This window comes from Paralichthys olivaceus, chromosome 6 (assembly GCF_024713975.1).
Source record: "Paralichthys olivaceus isolate ysfri-2021 chromosome 6, ASM2471397v2, whole genome shotgun sequence".
Classification (NCBI taxonomy): Eukaryota; Metazoa; Chordata; class Actinopteri; order Pleuronectiformes; family Paralichthyidae; genus Paralichthys; species Paralichthys olivaceus.
The window spans coordinates 7,244,081-7,259,214 of NC_091098.1; the positions used below are offsets into that span (position 1 = coordinate 7,244,081).

Sequence of the window (15,134 nt, forward strand, 5' to 3'; positions counted from 1 at the left end):
CCACAAATACATCCCAGTGTCAGACGCAACTATATTTTGGTCCCAAAGCATGTCACATACACTAGAAGAGGGAACATTGTGCAAAGACACAGAATCACTGCACAATAAATTCATCCATCCTTCCCAAACTGAACTAAAATGGAACTCAGTAGAGCGCATACCGCCGACATGGCGTTAGCACCAAATTGTACACACTCATAAATATCAGTCCCCTAACCATTTCCTGATTATTTTTTTTATCAAGATCCATGAATTATTCTCTGAGAAATCAATGAAAATGTTGAAAAACATCCTATCTCAAAATGTTAAAGAAAGTAAGGATGTAATGGCTTCGTTCTTGGATCATATCCCCACCCCTCCACAAAGCTCCATGAGAATCAGTCAGATAGTTTTTGTGTAATCCTGCTAACAACAAACAAGTAACAAATGCAGAAGAAAACATAACCTCCTTGACGGAGGTAATAAATAGTGTGAATGTGCCATGTAAACAAAGGATAGATGGTGGATAAGTGAAAGTGAGAGTGCAGTGAGAGCCGGCCTGGTAAACAGACCAACAGCACTGGTCTGTTTCAAAAGCCAGAGAACGAGCTACTGTGAGAGGGGACAGTAAATGTCACTGTCAACACGCTGCTATAAATATCAACACAACAATTGTCTGAACACCTTTCAAATTGTTTCTGATTTTACTGCCTTGGGGCCTAAAATTTAAACCAGTATTTCCACTATATGTGCCAAACAAAGTAATAGGAGGATCACTTCACAGTGTGCTTGGTTAAAGTTGTCTGGCTTAGAAGATACAAATATATATATATATAGAATAATTTAATATATCAGTATAAAACCTGTTTTTTTCCTTTTGGTGTGGCTGCAGTCACAACAATTCCAATTACACAGCCCAGCGGGCTCATCTGCAAACGGAACATCTCATAGAGTGCTCAGTTATAAGGTGATGGTCAGTGCGAGGTTTAGTTCATGAGATCAGCCTTGGTGGCCTTCGCTTTCTCTCACTCTTTATGTTTTTAACACTGGTGTGCACCGCTCCCTGCCAACTGTCTGTGTGTGTGTGTGTGTGTGTGTGTGTGTGTGTGTGTGTGTGTGTGTGTGTGTGTGTGTGTGTGCCACTTGTGTGGGGCTGTGTTCTCTCTCCAACCTTGTTTAACAGCCCAAATAGCTTAATAAATAAAGCAGCGCTCCTCTTGCTTCACATATTCTGATGATTCATTTTTTTTAACCCCCTTGTTCTGAGCTACAGCTGCAGCCTTAGATTTTTTTCATTATTTTCAATAAATCTGCACATCAAATACTTTGTTATCCCTTTGTCATTTTGACAAAATTATCTATTCATTTACTTAAATATTTTGATGATTAAATGAAAAATGCCTATTAAAATTCCTTGCAGCCCAAGGAGCCCAAAACCCAGTTTTCAGTTTATACAAGACCAACAAAAGTTGAAAATTCAGACATTTAAGAGGCTGAGAGAGAAAGCTGGCATTTCTGCTCCAAGCATTACCATAGTGATTTATCAAAATAGCTGCACTTAAAGGTTCAGTGTGTAAGATTTAGGAGAAAATAATCTATTGGCACAAAGTGAATATAAAATAACCAGAGTGATGTTTTCATAGTGTTTCATCAAAATTGTATGAATTGTTTTTTCTGTACCCTAGAAGGGACCCTTTGTATTTAAATACTTTATATTTACATCAAGGGGGTCCTCTCTACGGAGGCTGCCATGTTTGTTTTTTTTACATTAGTCCAGACTGGAAAAACCTTTTGAGTTTTTATGACACCTGAAGGCTTCTATAGGTTCTCTGTCATGTTTGGAAGGGGAGGGTGAGGTGAGGGGTATTCAGCTCCCAAATGCAATTTCACCACTAGATGTCACTAAATTATACACACTGTACCTTTAAGCAATCAATAGTTACCTTGTAACACTTTAATTTGTTTCAGGTTTCATGATTTTATAGCATGCGGTGAACATGAAATAATCTTTCAAATTTCATAAAGAAAGTAACTAAATAAGTAAATGTACAATTTGAAAGTGAGATCATAGTATAAGCCACCTTTTATTTAAACTGTTTCATAACTCTTTTAAAAATGTCTGGAAAACAGGAGCACACAAAATATGCTTTTAAGCAACTCACTCTAAGATTTAAATCATTTCAATCCCCCTTTGAAAAAACAGTCACAACAAACTCAAAAAAGAGGGGCACTGCAGAATGCAGTATATTAGAGAAATATGTATATGTATGTGTGTGTGTGTGTGTGTGTGTGTGTGTTTTCTGCTGCATACTTTAGGGCATATACTACAAGCTACATTCAGCGCAGCAGTAAAACAAATCTGACCCAAGCAGACTACAGCTCCTGCCAAAAGCAAATAGAGTCTTAAATGCTACATAATACAGCACACAGCAGGAGAGAAAACAGGGAACGGAACAGAGGCAAAAAAAAAAGAAAGAAAACCCATAACAAGGGAAAAAATGCAGTATGCAAAAGTAAGGACAGAGAGAGGGAGACAGTGGTTCAGAGAGAAGACAATAACAAGCGTAAAATGCTGGCGGTGCAGGGGAGGGAGGAGAGAAAACGACAACAGATAGAAATGAGGCAGAGACGGACTGTAAGAGGAACAAGTTTAAAGGCAAATTAAGACTTTACTGCTACCAGGAATTTGATTTAAGACCAATTTTGTAACCAAAACAAAAAAACAGAGAAATCTGTGTTGCATTAAACCCATCCTGTTTTCATTTAACAGTGAACAACTATGCAAATAAAACTTACTTTGACCACCTGAGGTGAAGCAATAAAGACAAACATTTCTGCATGTCCGCTTCTTTCTGTTTGTTTGCTTGCTTAAAAATCTTAATAAATAGCCCCACATTTTGATGATATATATTTCTATCAAGATGACACTAAAAATGAATTCAACCGTTATCTTAACTCGGAAATACATTGAGGCAGAGACATAATTTACAATGAGCAGAGTCCAGAAAACATTCCAAGAAAACAGAAATAAGAAACAGTAAAGTTTGAAAAATAGCAAAGTTTATAGAAAAAGTAAAAGCCTTAGGAATAAATATAATACATAAACTTAAAATTAAAGCAAACTAATTAATTAAAACAAATAAAGCTGGAGGTAAATTAAGGTGAGATTAAAAACTTAAATTGCCCTAAAGATAAAAAAGACTTATCTGCCAGATGGCTTTACTAATTTATGCTGCTGTTATAAATTGTTTTGGTGTGATGAAATAGTTTACTCAATAATATTGACTTAAATTAGAATCAGTGTTTTAATATAACTTTGTGGATTTAGATAAATATGGAACATATTTTTGAGATCCATCTTTATGTAACACCACTATGCACAGCAGGTACAGATTGTTTTCCATTCCAACTCATCCTGGATATGAGCACCAACCCTCTGACTCAACAGGGAAATAAAACTTTTTGCGGGAATATCAGATATGAAAAGCTTTATGGGACCTCATAATAAAACATGAAGGGGGTAATTGACGCTCCTGAGGAGGACATTACAGATTAAAATAAAGAAGAGCAGCAGGCTGCACTAAATGTACAAGAGCTAGATGAAGAGAAGAGAAAGGAGGTGAAGAAAAGCGAAGGGAAAGAGTACACAAATTGTTGAAGTGCAATTTAATAAAGCGGTCGAAGTTAAAAAACGGATGAAAGACAAAGAAATGTGTAAAACAAAATTGAAATTGATTCATTGGGATTTTTACCTCTAGAATGATATTAACCCATTTAAATTCCACCAAAGTCAATTCAGGCACAATCATCTGACATTAACGCTGGTTCAGTATTTCAATCATATTATGCTCATGCTGACTGGAAGTTCCAAAAAAACAAGAGGACAAACCCAGATTTCATGTTTAGCCCTTCTAACACCTGACTTTAAAACCAATAATAAATTGAACACCAGATGTCAAATCTTGTTCGACAAAAAGATGGGAGGTACTAAATCCAATCCTAAAAAGCCATTGTAGATCTTACAGTTACATTCTAACAATTCAAACATCAGAAACTCTATGTAAGTGGGAAAGAGTGAGAGTTAAAGCGTTAGATCTGTGAGCTACAACATGCTTTGTCGGCTTTGGCCTGCTGTTCTAGAATCGGACTGGATTCATGGTGTGTGTATGTATAAATGTACACGTGTAAAAAGATGCAGGCAAAAAGATGTCAAAGAAACACAGTGAGGTGTTAAATATTTATATAGTGACAAGATATTGACATGAACTGTGGGTGTGTGTGTGTGTACAGCCTCGTGCCTGGTCATCCACAACACTTTTAGATTCACCATGTCCCACAAACAGGACGAGAGGGGTGGAGCCTGCTGTGGGGGGCCTGTTGAGCTACAACCAATCGCCCTTGGGGGTGGTCTCTCCCTTTCTGTGCTACAGTAACATCAGGAAAGACAAAATGAGGAACGGAGGGGGGAAAAAAAGGTTGAGAATGAGGGTTAGCAGCTCGCTGAAAGCCCCTTATACTGGGGCCTCAACAGACAGACACAGAAAGAGCGAGCAACAAGGAGACAAATGTTTCCTCGTCACTCCGTGGCAATTCCCGAAAAAACATCCAGAAATGTCAGAGCCCCTTTTTATGGTGAAAGATATTAAAAAATGACCGTCACAAGAAGGTTTTATTTCCGAGTGTGTTTATTTCAAGTGTGAGAGCAGCTGCTAGTTCTCTCTGAAAAGCTCCCAAATTAAAAAGATGTGTCATGTTCAATCTGTATACAAGCAAAGATATAAAAACAAGTCGTGGTCTGACTGGAATCTACCCTGTAACTTTTGAAAATGTTTTGAAATGTATTTATGTGTTATGATGACACTTAACAGATAATCAATTGTGGTGAAATTACAATTATTTTTGAGACTCCACCCGAAAACAACGCAACCTTTCTCAAGAGGTTTATCGATATTCCGGTGATACTGCTGTTAAGAAGACATGTTGCTTGTTAATCCTCAACCAAACCAGCCTGCATATTGTCACTGCAGTAACTGATTTTACACAGTATGTCAGCCATCCAGAATCATGGGACATGCTACACAACAGTGTTTACATCTATCCCACTGTGACGTATTCTGCTCAGTGACCACCGGCATCGTCAACATGAAGGTTGAATAACCCCCTGCATTATGTGTTGATGAAAACGGTATGACAAGTTTGTGTCACTGTTATAGTGACCAAAATGATCAGGATTATCAGTATTATCATGGGATTGTTTTTTTTAGCATCAGGAGCAGTCCACCAAAAAATTAAATAAATGTGTTTATTGATAATAAATAATAAAATCTATAGTGTAGATTCACTAATGTTTCATTGTAGGCCTGGCCCCCGCGGGCCACCCTTGGTAGAACCACAGCATTGATGCAAATGACTCTGCGCCGGTCAGCAAGAGACTCTGCTCCTCTCCTTTTCTAATCACCTAGAACTGATCTTTATAATTATATTAAGAACTTCTCCCCCATCTACAGGAGTGTTTGTGTGTGTCTCTGAGTCAAACTGATGTACATGTATAAACATGTATTAAGTTATTAATCGATGATGTCAGATCATGAATCTGAATCAAACAAACACAAAGTAAACCTCGCACATAACAAACACGTGTCGCAGGCAGCATCAGTGCGCCTGTGTGTGGGACACCGTTGTTCACTGTGGTTGTTGTTGGACGGTTTTTACCAGCTTTAACACCATGGTAAATTGTTTAAATTTCACACGGTTATACTAATCATCGGGAATTTTACCGTGGTTAATCGTAAAGCCAGAAACCTTTTCATCCCTACGTGTTTGTACCTTTAACTCAGAACGACGTAGTGGAATTAGGGGACAACATCACCACCTTGAACAGACCATTTAAAAAGGGGCTTGTCACTCTCCACTCCAAGTCTCAGGCAACTTCATATGTGTCCAAACACACACTTCCAGGTTTAATGAGTGGCTGCACTAATGAGCAAGCTGTGCTTTTAGTGTGGCAGTAAAACACATGCAACCTGAGTCTCACATCAGTCTAATTAAAAAGCCTCCATTTAAATCAATGGAAACAGAGTCCATTTATCCACACAGAAGGCAGTGATGGTTATAAGGGAAATAGCTTTAGCCTGCAGTTTGCTAGTCTGATTCCAATTAAACCAAATCAAAATGCAGGGAGACTTTGATTGCTTCTTGTTCAAAGGCCTGCTGTTTGTGTGACATGTTTTTTAAAGAGGAAAATTTAAGGCTTTTCCCATCATGTCATACAAGTTTCATGAATAAACTCTGACCAAACTGTGGCCAAATTTCTCCCTGCATTTCTCTCACTGTGAGACAAAGGTGACAAACAAACTTTCCTGACATTTACAGAACTTTGAATACCTTTTTTTTTACTTCCACAGCAACAGGCCGAATCCATGACAATTTAAATACCTTGATTACATTCCTTTAAAGTAATGAACTTCTAAAAGCTTAATGTGTAATTTTCAGTAACTCAGACAAACATGTTTGCACTGCTTCAGTCTTTGCATCGTCTGTATTTACCTTTGATGTGCCACATCAATTTATGAATTTCGGACCAGAAGTTCAATATGTAGCAGTCGCTTGAACGACAACTAAGATTTGTTATCTGAGTCACCTTTGCAAAGTCAGACTGATGGTGATTTTAGTCTCTTGTTAAGCATTTAAGCTGTTCTCTGGCCACGTTAAGCCCCACATGACCCTGCTAAAGGAAAAGTGGGCCTATGCTTTATCTTCAGTCAGTCTGACAGGTAAAATGTGTGCTTATGAACATTTTTTGAATCACTAACGGGTCTCTGGTCTGCACCTGAAGGGATGGCTTGATTGCCATGGCAAATGCTCAACACACTTACAGCCAATTTAGTAGAATTCAGGAGTAGGGGAATAAGAAATCCATGTATTTCAAAGTTTCACTATCTCTAGGCACATAAATGCAATCCTTGAATTGATGTATTTTTCAAAGCCAAGCTGCACTGTACTACACAGAGGCTTATCCCATATTCAACCCATCCCATCATGCATTCTTGAAAGCTGCATGAAATAAAAATGGCTCTTGGAGAAACACTCCACAATCAGGGGATGGATTTCAACAAGAATCAAACTGCCAAAAACGCCATGTCTCTGTAGGCAAAACAACGAGGGCAATGCACTGCATCTTGATCGGGAAGCTATTATCTAAATAGCCTTTCACTTCCAATGGTGAATACATTTTTGTTTCATGGGAACTTAACCCTCTCAGTGTTTGGGGTATGTTTAGCTACCATTAACCACATGCTGCATGAACACTGTGATCGCTATGGTCTATGCCTAGATTTACCACCACCATGATTTTCAGTTGTTGAGGCCTGAGAACTTCCAATTCTGTCAGCACAACTCTTATGGTGTCTTGTGACCTTAAACAGTGAGGTGAGCCGCTATTGACGTTTATCTCGCCAAGCCCCTTAGGGACTTCAAACAAGCCCTAATCACCCCAGCCACAACACCAGAGCCTCTGCATCTATGTTGTACCTACACAACTACCTCTCATAAGGAATCCATTAGCCCCCATTTAGCACATTCACATTAAGGAGGGAGGAGGCGAGAAGGAGACTGTGACTGTAGGAATAAAGGAATAACAAAAAAAGGAATAATGTGTTACATGTGAATGTCATAAAGCAGACAAACCAAACGTCCTTTTTCTCGCCTCTCTACTGCTGAGTTATTCCACATAAATGATTCAACCTTTGACCAGTTCAGGAAAGCTTTTATATTCTGCTATAGCAGGCACCTGGTGTCTGGTAGGTCTTTCCTGGGCAAAAAAAAAAAAAGACTGTGGCAGAGGAGAAACTGGTCAGTGTGAATACCATGGTTGAACAGACAAAGAAAAAAATTCAAGAGAAGAGACAACAGCATACAGAGCGGTTTGAATGACTACTTCAAATCTTTATGTGTATTATATGGGTCATATCCTCTGTTGCAAGCGCATAAAGTCAAAAATCTATGGTCCTATCATTGTCCTGATGAGATTATATTATATTTTTCCTTTAATTATAGAAACATGAAAACACCAAACAAATAAACATGCACAAATCACACAAATAATAAGAGAACCAGATGAGTTCTACAGCTTGTAGCAGGTAGAAATGTGAAAAATAAGGTCTGTCAGGTTCAGTAGCTACAGCTGATATTTCAATGTGTGAAGATTAATCAACAGTTGGTTGAAGAGAGGTATAGATAGGACTCAGAATTGGATATGCCCAATATTAAAAAATTTAGATCGGGATTTAGGCCAAAACAAAACAAAAACTTCCTTACACATCACCAGTTGCATCCCACGCTGAGCCTGATCCTCTATCTTTGACAACATATTGCTACAGGGGATTATCTAAATCTCAGATGATAAATGCAGATTAAACTGGAATCAGTATACAAATATTTGCCTGAACTTTGAAGACCTATAACCACAGCGTTGACTCTGGACAAGACCAAGACAAACAACTAACACAGCTTTCCAAAGATAAATAAAAAACACTGAGAGCAACATACCCCCAAGTAATAACCAACTGATTAAACACAGTTGTCAAATAACAGTATCTGCATGAATCCAGCATGTCACCACAAATACGTACTGTCAGAACTGTCTTCTTTAACAGTAGCTATAGCCAACAATGATACCAGCATATTTTAGGTTGGGGTGACCAATATTGAAATAAAGTGAGACAACATAACATATTATATTCTGCCATACTATCTTAAATGACTGTAGATCTCCGTATTTCGGATTATTAATAGATATTTACTTGAATGTAAATAAAAAAATTCTAATAAAGATAAATAATTGTGTCTTATCTTCTATCTATATTTGTTTCTCTGGTTTAATTGACAATGTTGCTTAATTTTATCTTCTTTAACAGTTAACTGTTGTTTTGGACTACAAGATATTTTTATAGACCATTAATTATTGTATTAAAAGCCAAGGGTTAGAAAGTGGGAATCCAGCCCAGTGCACTTTGTCTGCTACAGTTTCTTAATGAAAAGTAAAGGTGTTTACACTTCTCATAAAAGCATAAAAAGATGTCTAATGTAGCATTTTGTACTGTAGCTTCATTGTAAAGCTGTGTGCAGTGCAAACACTTTGCTCAGTCCTTTGTTGTCCTGCTATCTCTCTCTCTCTCTCTCACAAATACATTGATAATAGACCTTTCTCTTATAGTTGGACTAGTCATTATGAGTACTGGGAGGAATCCTGCCACATCAATGGCCCGCTTGACCGCCAGAACTCAACATTACACCGATAGATACTGCTTAAGCTGTGCATGTTCCCGCGACAGCCATGCAGTTCTCAACAGGCAGACAGAACTCATCACAACCTCGCCCCGCAGCTACAGGTTAGATTCAAACTCAGTGTGATCCTGCCATATCAGGATAAAACCCACCTTGCGTATGTCAACGCTACTTATTTTAAATGTCTGCCTCTAAGATCCACTTAAACAAACTGAATGAACAGTCTTAGCTGACAAACAAGCTTTCTATTTGCATTGCAATGACACATCACTACAAAAACGACTTTAAAAGCAAAAAAGAAGCAGCACTGACTTTAAACCCGATAAACCGAACAAAGACACTGGAAACTTTTAACTCACATGTGTAAGTGTGCAGACCTGTTGGTGCAAATGTGTGAATGTGTTTTGAGTGTTCATGAACAACTGCACTCAAGCATTCCATATTATCGGGAATTCGCTTATGTTTTTAAAAAGTGTGCTGCACCTTGAGGCCCCGTGCATCTGTTATCATTTTACAACCTGCCTGTAACTCAGCAGAATACAAACCTCCCGAGCATAATGTGCTCCACTGAGCACCTCATTACAGAAAAAGGCCCTTTATACTGGAGGGAGGCTTAAGATGAAGGAGTCAACACAGTGACAGATTACACCAAATTTAGCACGTATGTGTGAGGGTTTTTAACAAGGAAAACCTGCTAAAACGCAATTGACTACTACAAGCTTTCTTTTTTTTGTGAAACATTCAGTCACAAATGCGTCAGAAAACTATTTTTACTCCTTTACCTTTTAGCTTAACTTTAAAACAGTCAGTACCGACTGAATGATATTGTAGCTTTGCTTGGATGGAGACAGATGGCATTTGTACCAGAGACAAAGAAGTTACCAAAAGCAAAGAGTAAGGTGTCCACCTGGGTGCCAGGCTTTAATCACTGACAATCGGAACTATAGAGCCGATAAATACCCGTGGCTACAACAGAGTAATTTAACATGGAAAAGAATGCCGATTGTACCCTTCCCACTGTAGACAAAAGCAAGACTTTAGTGAGTTTTTTTGTCCTGTGTGACAGTGTGATTGTCCCTTTCCAGCATTTTCCAGACTCATAGGAGTGTGATCAACAGCATGCTGACTCCAAAGATCCAGTGCATGTTGCACTGTATGCCTTTTAGCCGGAAACATGAAACCATCCAGTCCTGGAAATAGAAGCTTTTGGCCCAGAAGCAGTGGGAGGTAAGTGGTCAGTGAATCATGTTATTGCAGGTTGTAGTGTTTTTGTGTATTTACTAAATGTAGGAGGCCAGCTACCACGTAAAATCACAACGTGCTAAACCAAGCAAACATTCAAATAGTGTAACAAAACCACAATGAGGCAAAACAACATGACCCTCAAAGACATTAACTTTATAATCTCACCGTTGTGTCAAATCTTAAAAAGGTGTATTTTCTTTCATCAATTCAGTGGAGCTAACACTACAAAAAAGAAGGCTGGAACAGTCCATTTAAGTCACCACAAACAAAGCAGTGTTTTTACATACTATGCTGGAAAAAAAGGGGGAAACCTGCTTTTCCCTTAATCTCCATTATTATTTAAAGATAGTAATACTGTGCAACAGGATTTAACTAAATATTATTTCTTATTCAAAGACTGATGATTTTGTTTAGATTCAAGCCTCAACTTGAATGACAATTTCATATGAAAATAATTTGATCAGGGGCATTAGCCACTGAGATCATGATTTGAGATCATGACATTTAAACTCTACAAATGCAATCGAGATAGTATGAACAATAAAAAAGAAAAAATAATCCTGACTGATAATTGCTTTTATCTGGTACAAATGTAGGATATGAATCATAAGATGCAGAATAGAATAAAATAAGTTGAACTTGGCCACAACTGTACTGTCCACTCTTGTCCATGGTTCCTAAGATTCATACAAACTTTGCGGGTATATAATTGACTAAAGTTTTTCGGGTAAGCAGCTCAAGAGATTTTTAAAAAAGGACAGTTAGTGCAGAGGCAACGCAATCCACAAAACTGATATCATTGATTGTGACAACAGCATGTCACAACGATGGCTGCCCACCATCAAAGCAAGCTGCAGCTACAAAACCTTGCACTGGATCCCCTGTTGTTGGGAGTATCTGAGACAAAAGCCAATAATCTGCAACATGGAAATGGCTCATCACTGAGGTACAACATCTATGCACGGTCACATGAAGCATAAGCGCTTCTAGACGAAGCAACAGCAAGAGGGCACAGTTGTGTTTACTCGTCGTACCCACCGAGCATTACATATTACAATTATTATCATGTCATTTTCGCCTGACTGCTGTTATGGTAATGTAGCATGGCACCATGCATCATCCAACGCTTCTATTCAGCCATTATGTATATATGAACATATATATATATATGTTTCTCTTCAAGGTCCAGTGTGTAAGATTTAGGTGAAAGGGAACTATTGGCAAATATTTAATGTAGAATAATCTTCGTGATGTTTTCACTAGTTCGTTTCATCTAAATTGTATGAATTGTAGTTTTCTTTACCCCAGAAAAGTCCCTTTATATTTAAAAACTTTATATTTACATCGAGGGGTGCTCTCTATGGAGGCCGCCATGTTTTTTACATTAGTCCAGACTGGACAAACTAAACACCTTTTGAGTTTTTAATGACAATTGAAGGCTTCCACAGGTTCTTGTTCATGTTTGGAAGGAGAGGGTGAGGTGAGGGGTGTTCAGCTGCAAAATGCAATTTCAACACGAGATATCACAAAATTCTACCCACTGTACCTTTAACATCCATGTGTGAGTTAGCAAAATAAAAAAATATCTAATACAGACTGTAATTTGTGTCAAACATTTTACTTGAAATCCACCCATGTCCTACCAATCTTAAATTCTAAATCAAGTTCTTCAGTATAAACACAGATTATCCAGTTATGGGAAAGGACTATGTTATCACACGCAGTGAATAAATTAATCTACACTCATTAGCTAATTTATTAGGCACAACTAAATTAAAATAATGCAGCATTATACAACAGCCCTGCCACAAATCCTCCTGTGAGTGGTGTAATGTTTTGTGATCAAATATGGCAGATTATTATGATTATTATCAAAACTCAGCAGCATTAGATGCTGATGTTTCACTACATTATTGGACTATTGAGGAACTATGTAGCAAGTGACTGGAGTCAACCCGTGTCCATTCTGCTCCACTCAGCTCCATGCTAATCGCTTCCTTTGTCCTCCCCGCTTAAAGAGGAGCAGCCTCCCTCCTGATCAGCAGCTGACCGCCTCTCCAGGGAGAATGACAGGCAGCACCGCCGTACTCTCCAAATAAACACATCAAAAAAGCATCCAGCTTCATATGAACCACCAGAACACCGTCGTTCTCGATAGGTGCTTTAGGGTTGGCAGGGATTTGCGCACTGGCCCTGCAGCAGGCAGACATACACATGTGGAATGTGGAGGGAAGCACCCGCCTATAACAATAACACCACACACACAAAACACAGCCGGGCTGCAGTGGAAGTTTGCTGATATGCGAGATGGATATGCAACGTGAAATGCCATGAGGCCTGCACGCACGTAAACACGAGTGCAGCGTGGAAACAAAGAGGAAAGCTGCAGGATGCATTTGGGCTACTGTGCAGCAGCTAGCTCGGGACCTGCTAACCGGTTGCTTATTCTGTCACAGGAACATCACCGGCGGATGGTCTTACCTGATGTGGCATATCAACCGTCACTTTGTGCAGCAGCGGAGGGGAGGGGGCCCGAGTGTTGTCGCAGCCAGGGTCGCCGAACGTTTCCCCCTCGAGCCGGTGGAGTTGAAGGCAGGTTTTTAAAACAATTTCCCACCACGCTGAAAAAACTTTTCCCCTATAAAACAAAACTGTCAAGAGAGGAGAAGAAGAAGAAGAGAGGGGAGTGGGTGATTAGGCAGGGCCGTGTAACGCTCAGTCTGGGAGCTGGGTAATGACAAGAGCCCCGGAGAGGTCCCGTTATCCCTCGCAGCTGCCTGGACAAACACTGTCACGCCAAACGCCATTCAAGAAATCTGGCTTTTCAGAAGCGGCCTCGCTCGGGCTCAGATAAACACCTCCGGGAGTCGGACTTTAGACCCTCGACGAACCACTCACACACTTGCGGGACGTTCGGCGCATGATCTACACATGATGCAACACTTGACGCAACGCAACTTTCAAGTTTAAATGTTCGGACAATGTGCGGAGCCGACGGGAGCAGAAGTGCAGCTTTAAAGTTAGCGTGTGCTCGCTCGCGGGCGTCCTTCTGAACGAAGCCTGCTGAATATCTGCTACACGTCTCAGGTCCTGCCACTTTAGTTCGCTCGTATGCCAACACAACACGGCCATATTCAATTGCCACATTTCTGAAGGGAGTTCCGCGGTCCCGCAGTTTCTTTTTCCTCCGCACGTGAGCGGACGCAACGTAGACGGAAAAAGGAGAAAACGCCACGAAAACGTTTGAATATTCACACACGGTGAATTACTATCATCACGGTGATTATAACTGTGTGACGGGAGGCTGCGGGGAAATGGCCTCTCCACAGTGGCATTAGGGCCGGGCTGACTGGGTACATTGTTCCAGTCATGTCAAAATATCTGCAGCACCACGAGACTGCGTTAACATCAGCTAGCTACGATACCAGCGGCTCACTTTGCTGGCCTAAATCAGCGCGTGTGTGCGTGCGTGCGTGCGTATCGACCTGGAAAAGCACTTCTCAGTAAGAACCCACGCGAGAAAGAGCACACGAAGACACGAACTGGACACGTCCCTACACCCGACGCCCCCACGGACACAGCAAAGTGCAAATTCACTCACATTAATCCACGCGAGCAGCGACCGACGCGACTCCCTGTTAGTCCAGTTTTTTTAGATCTGAATCAACACAGCAGCAGGACCGCACTTCTCCCTAATCCCCGCCCCCCCCTTGCTTTACCAGGCACTCATATCTATACATATATATATAATCCAGCCCCGCCGACCAATCACAGCGGCCGAGTGCGGGGCTCCAGTCCGCGCCCATTGGTCCAGCAGCTGATCAGTCTCCAGCTGCCTGCCTACCATATAGGGGTGTGTCGTGACGTAGCAGGCGGCCTGGGTAAGGTAGTAAACAATTTGATTAGAGTTGTCACAGAAATAAGTGGAAGAAAAAAAAATAAAGGAAGAAAACGTCGACAAGATGCAGATCTGCAGCGTGTGGGGCTCAGTGCAGTCGTTTGTCTTCCTTCATATAGAGTGCGAGATGTTGAGAAACGTCATTGCAATATTGAGTTCTAATTTCTTTTATTCTTCGATGTAATTTTGTTTCCTATTTTTTTAATATTTTCTATATTTATAATTACACAAACACACCACTCCCACAAGTGTAAACCTACTTGGCAATAAACCCGTTTTGATTTTCTGTGAATGATTTATCTATGCATGATGTATAAAATGTCCCTATTATTACTTTTATCAACTTTTTTGTGCTTGAGTAAGTGACAGTGACATGTTGAGAATTGTCACTAATATCACACACACATTGAGTGTATGCATTTGGGTTTTAGGAATGCTGCAAACTTTTAAATGTTAAACTATTTTTTCATCGTCATCATTGATTATTTACACATTCAAAACATATGAAATGTCACAGTGATAAATGCCATTATTATTATGTATAAAAGTTGTGTTTTAGGAATACTGCAATACCTTTGAATGTCAAAGTTATGTTTCATCATTAATAGTTGCTTACTTATCTATGTGTTACATCTGAAATGGCACTGGTGAGAAATCTCACTATTATTACTTTTTTTTTAACACATTTACGTGTGAAAATATATTCTTTAGGAATGTTGTCTGATGA

General features: G+C 39.7%; 1 protein-coding gene across 1 annotated transcript in view; it reads right to left on the reverse strand.

Moving 5' to 3' along the window:
• The window catches only part of LOC109630952 (vitamin D3 receptor A), a 73,552-nt gene extending 59,323 nt beyond the window's left edge, over window positions 1-14,229 (reverse strand). Inside the window, exons 1-2 of the mRNA XM_020089489.2 lie at window positions 14,111-14,229; window positions 12,991-13,160 (exon numbers count right to left, since the gene is read on the reverse strand). The gene's annotated coding sequence lies outside the window, so the exon portion shown is untranslated. The remainder of the gene's footprint in view (window positions 1-12,990; window positions 13,161-14,110) is intronic.
• Window positions 14,230-15,134: the final 905 nt, after the last annotated feature.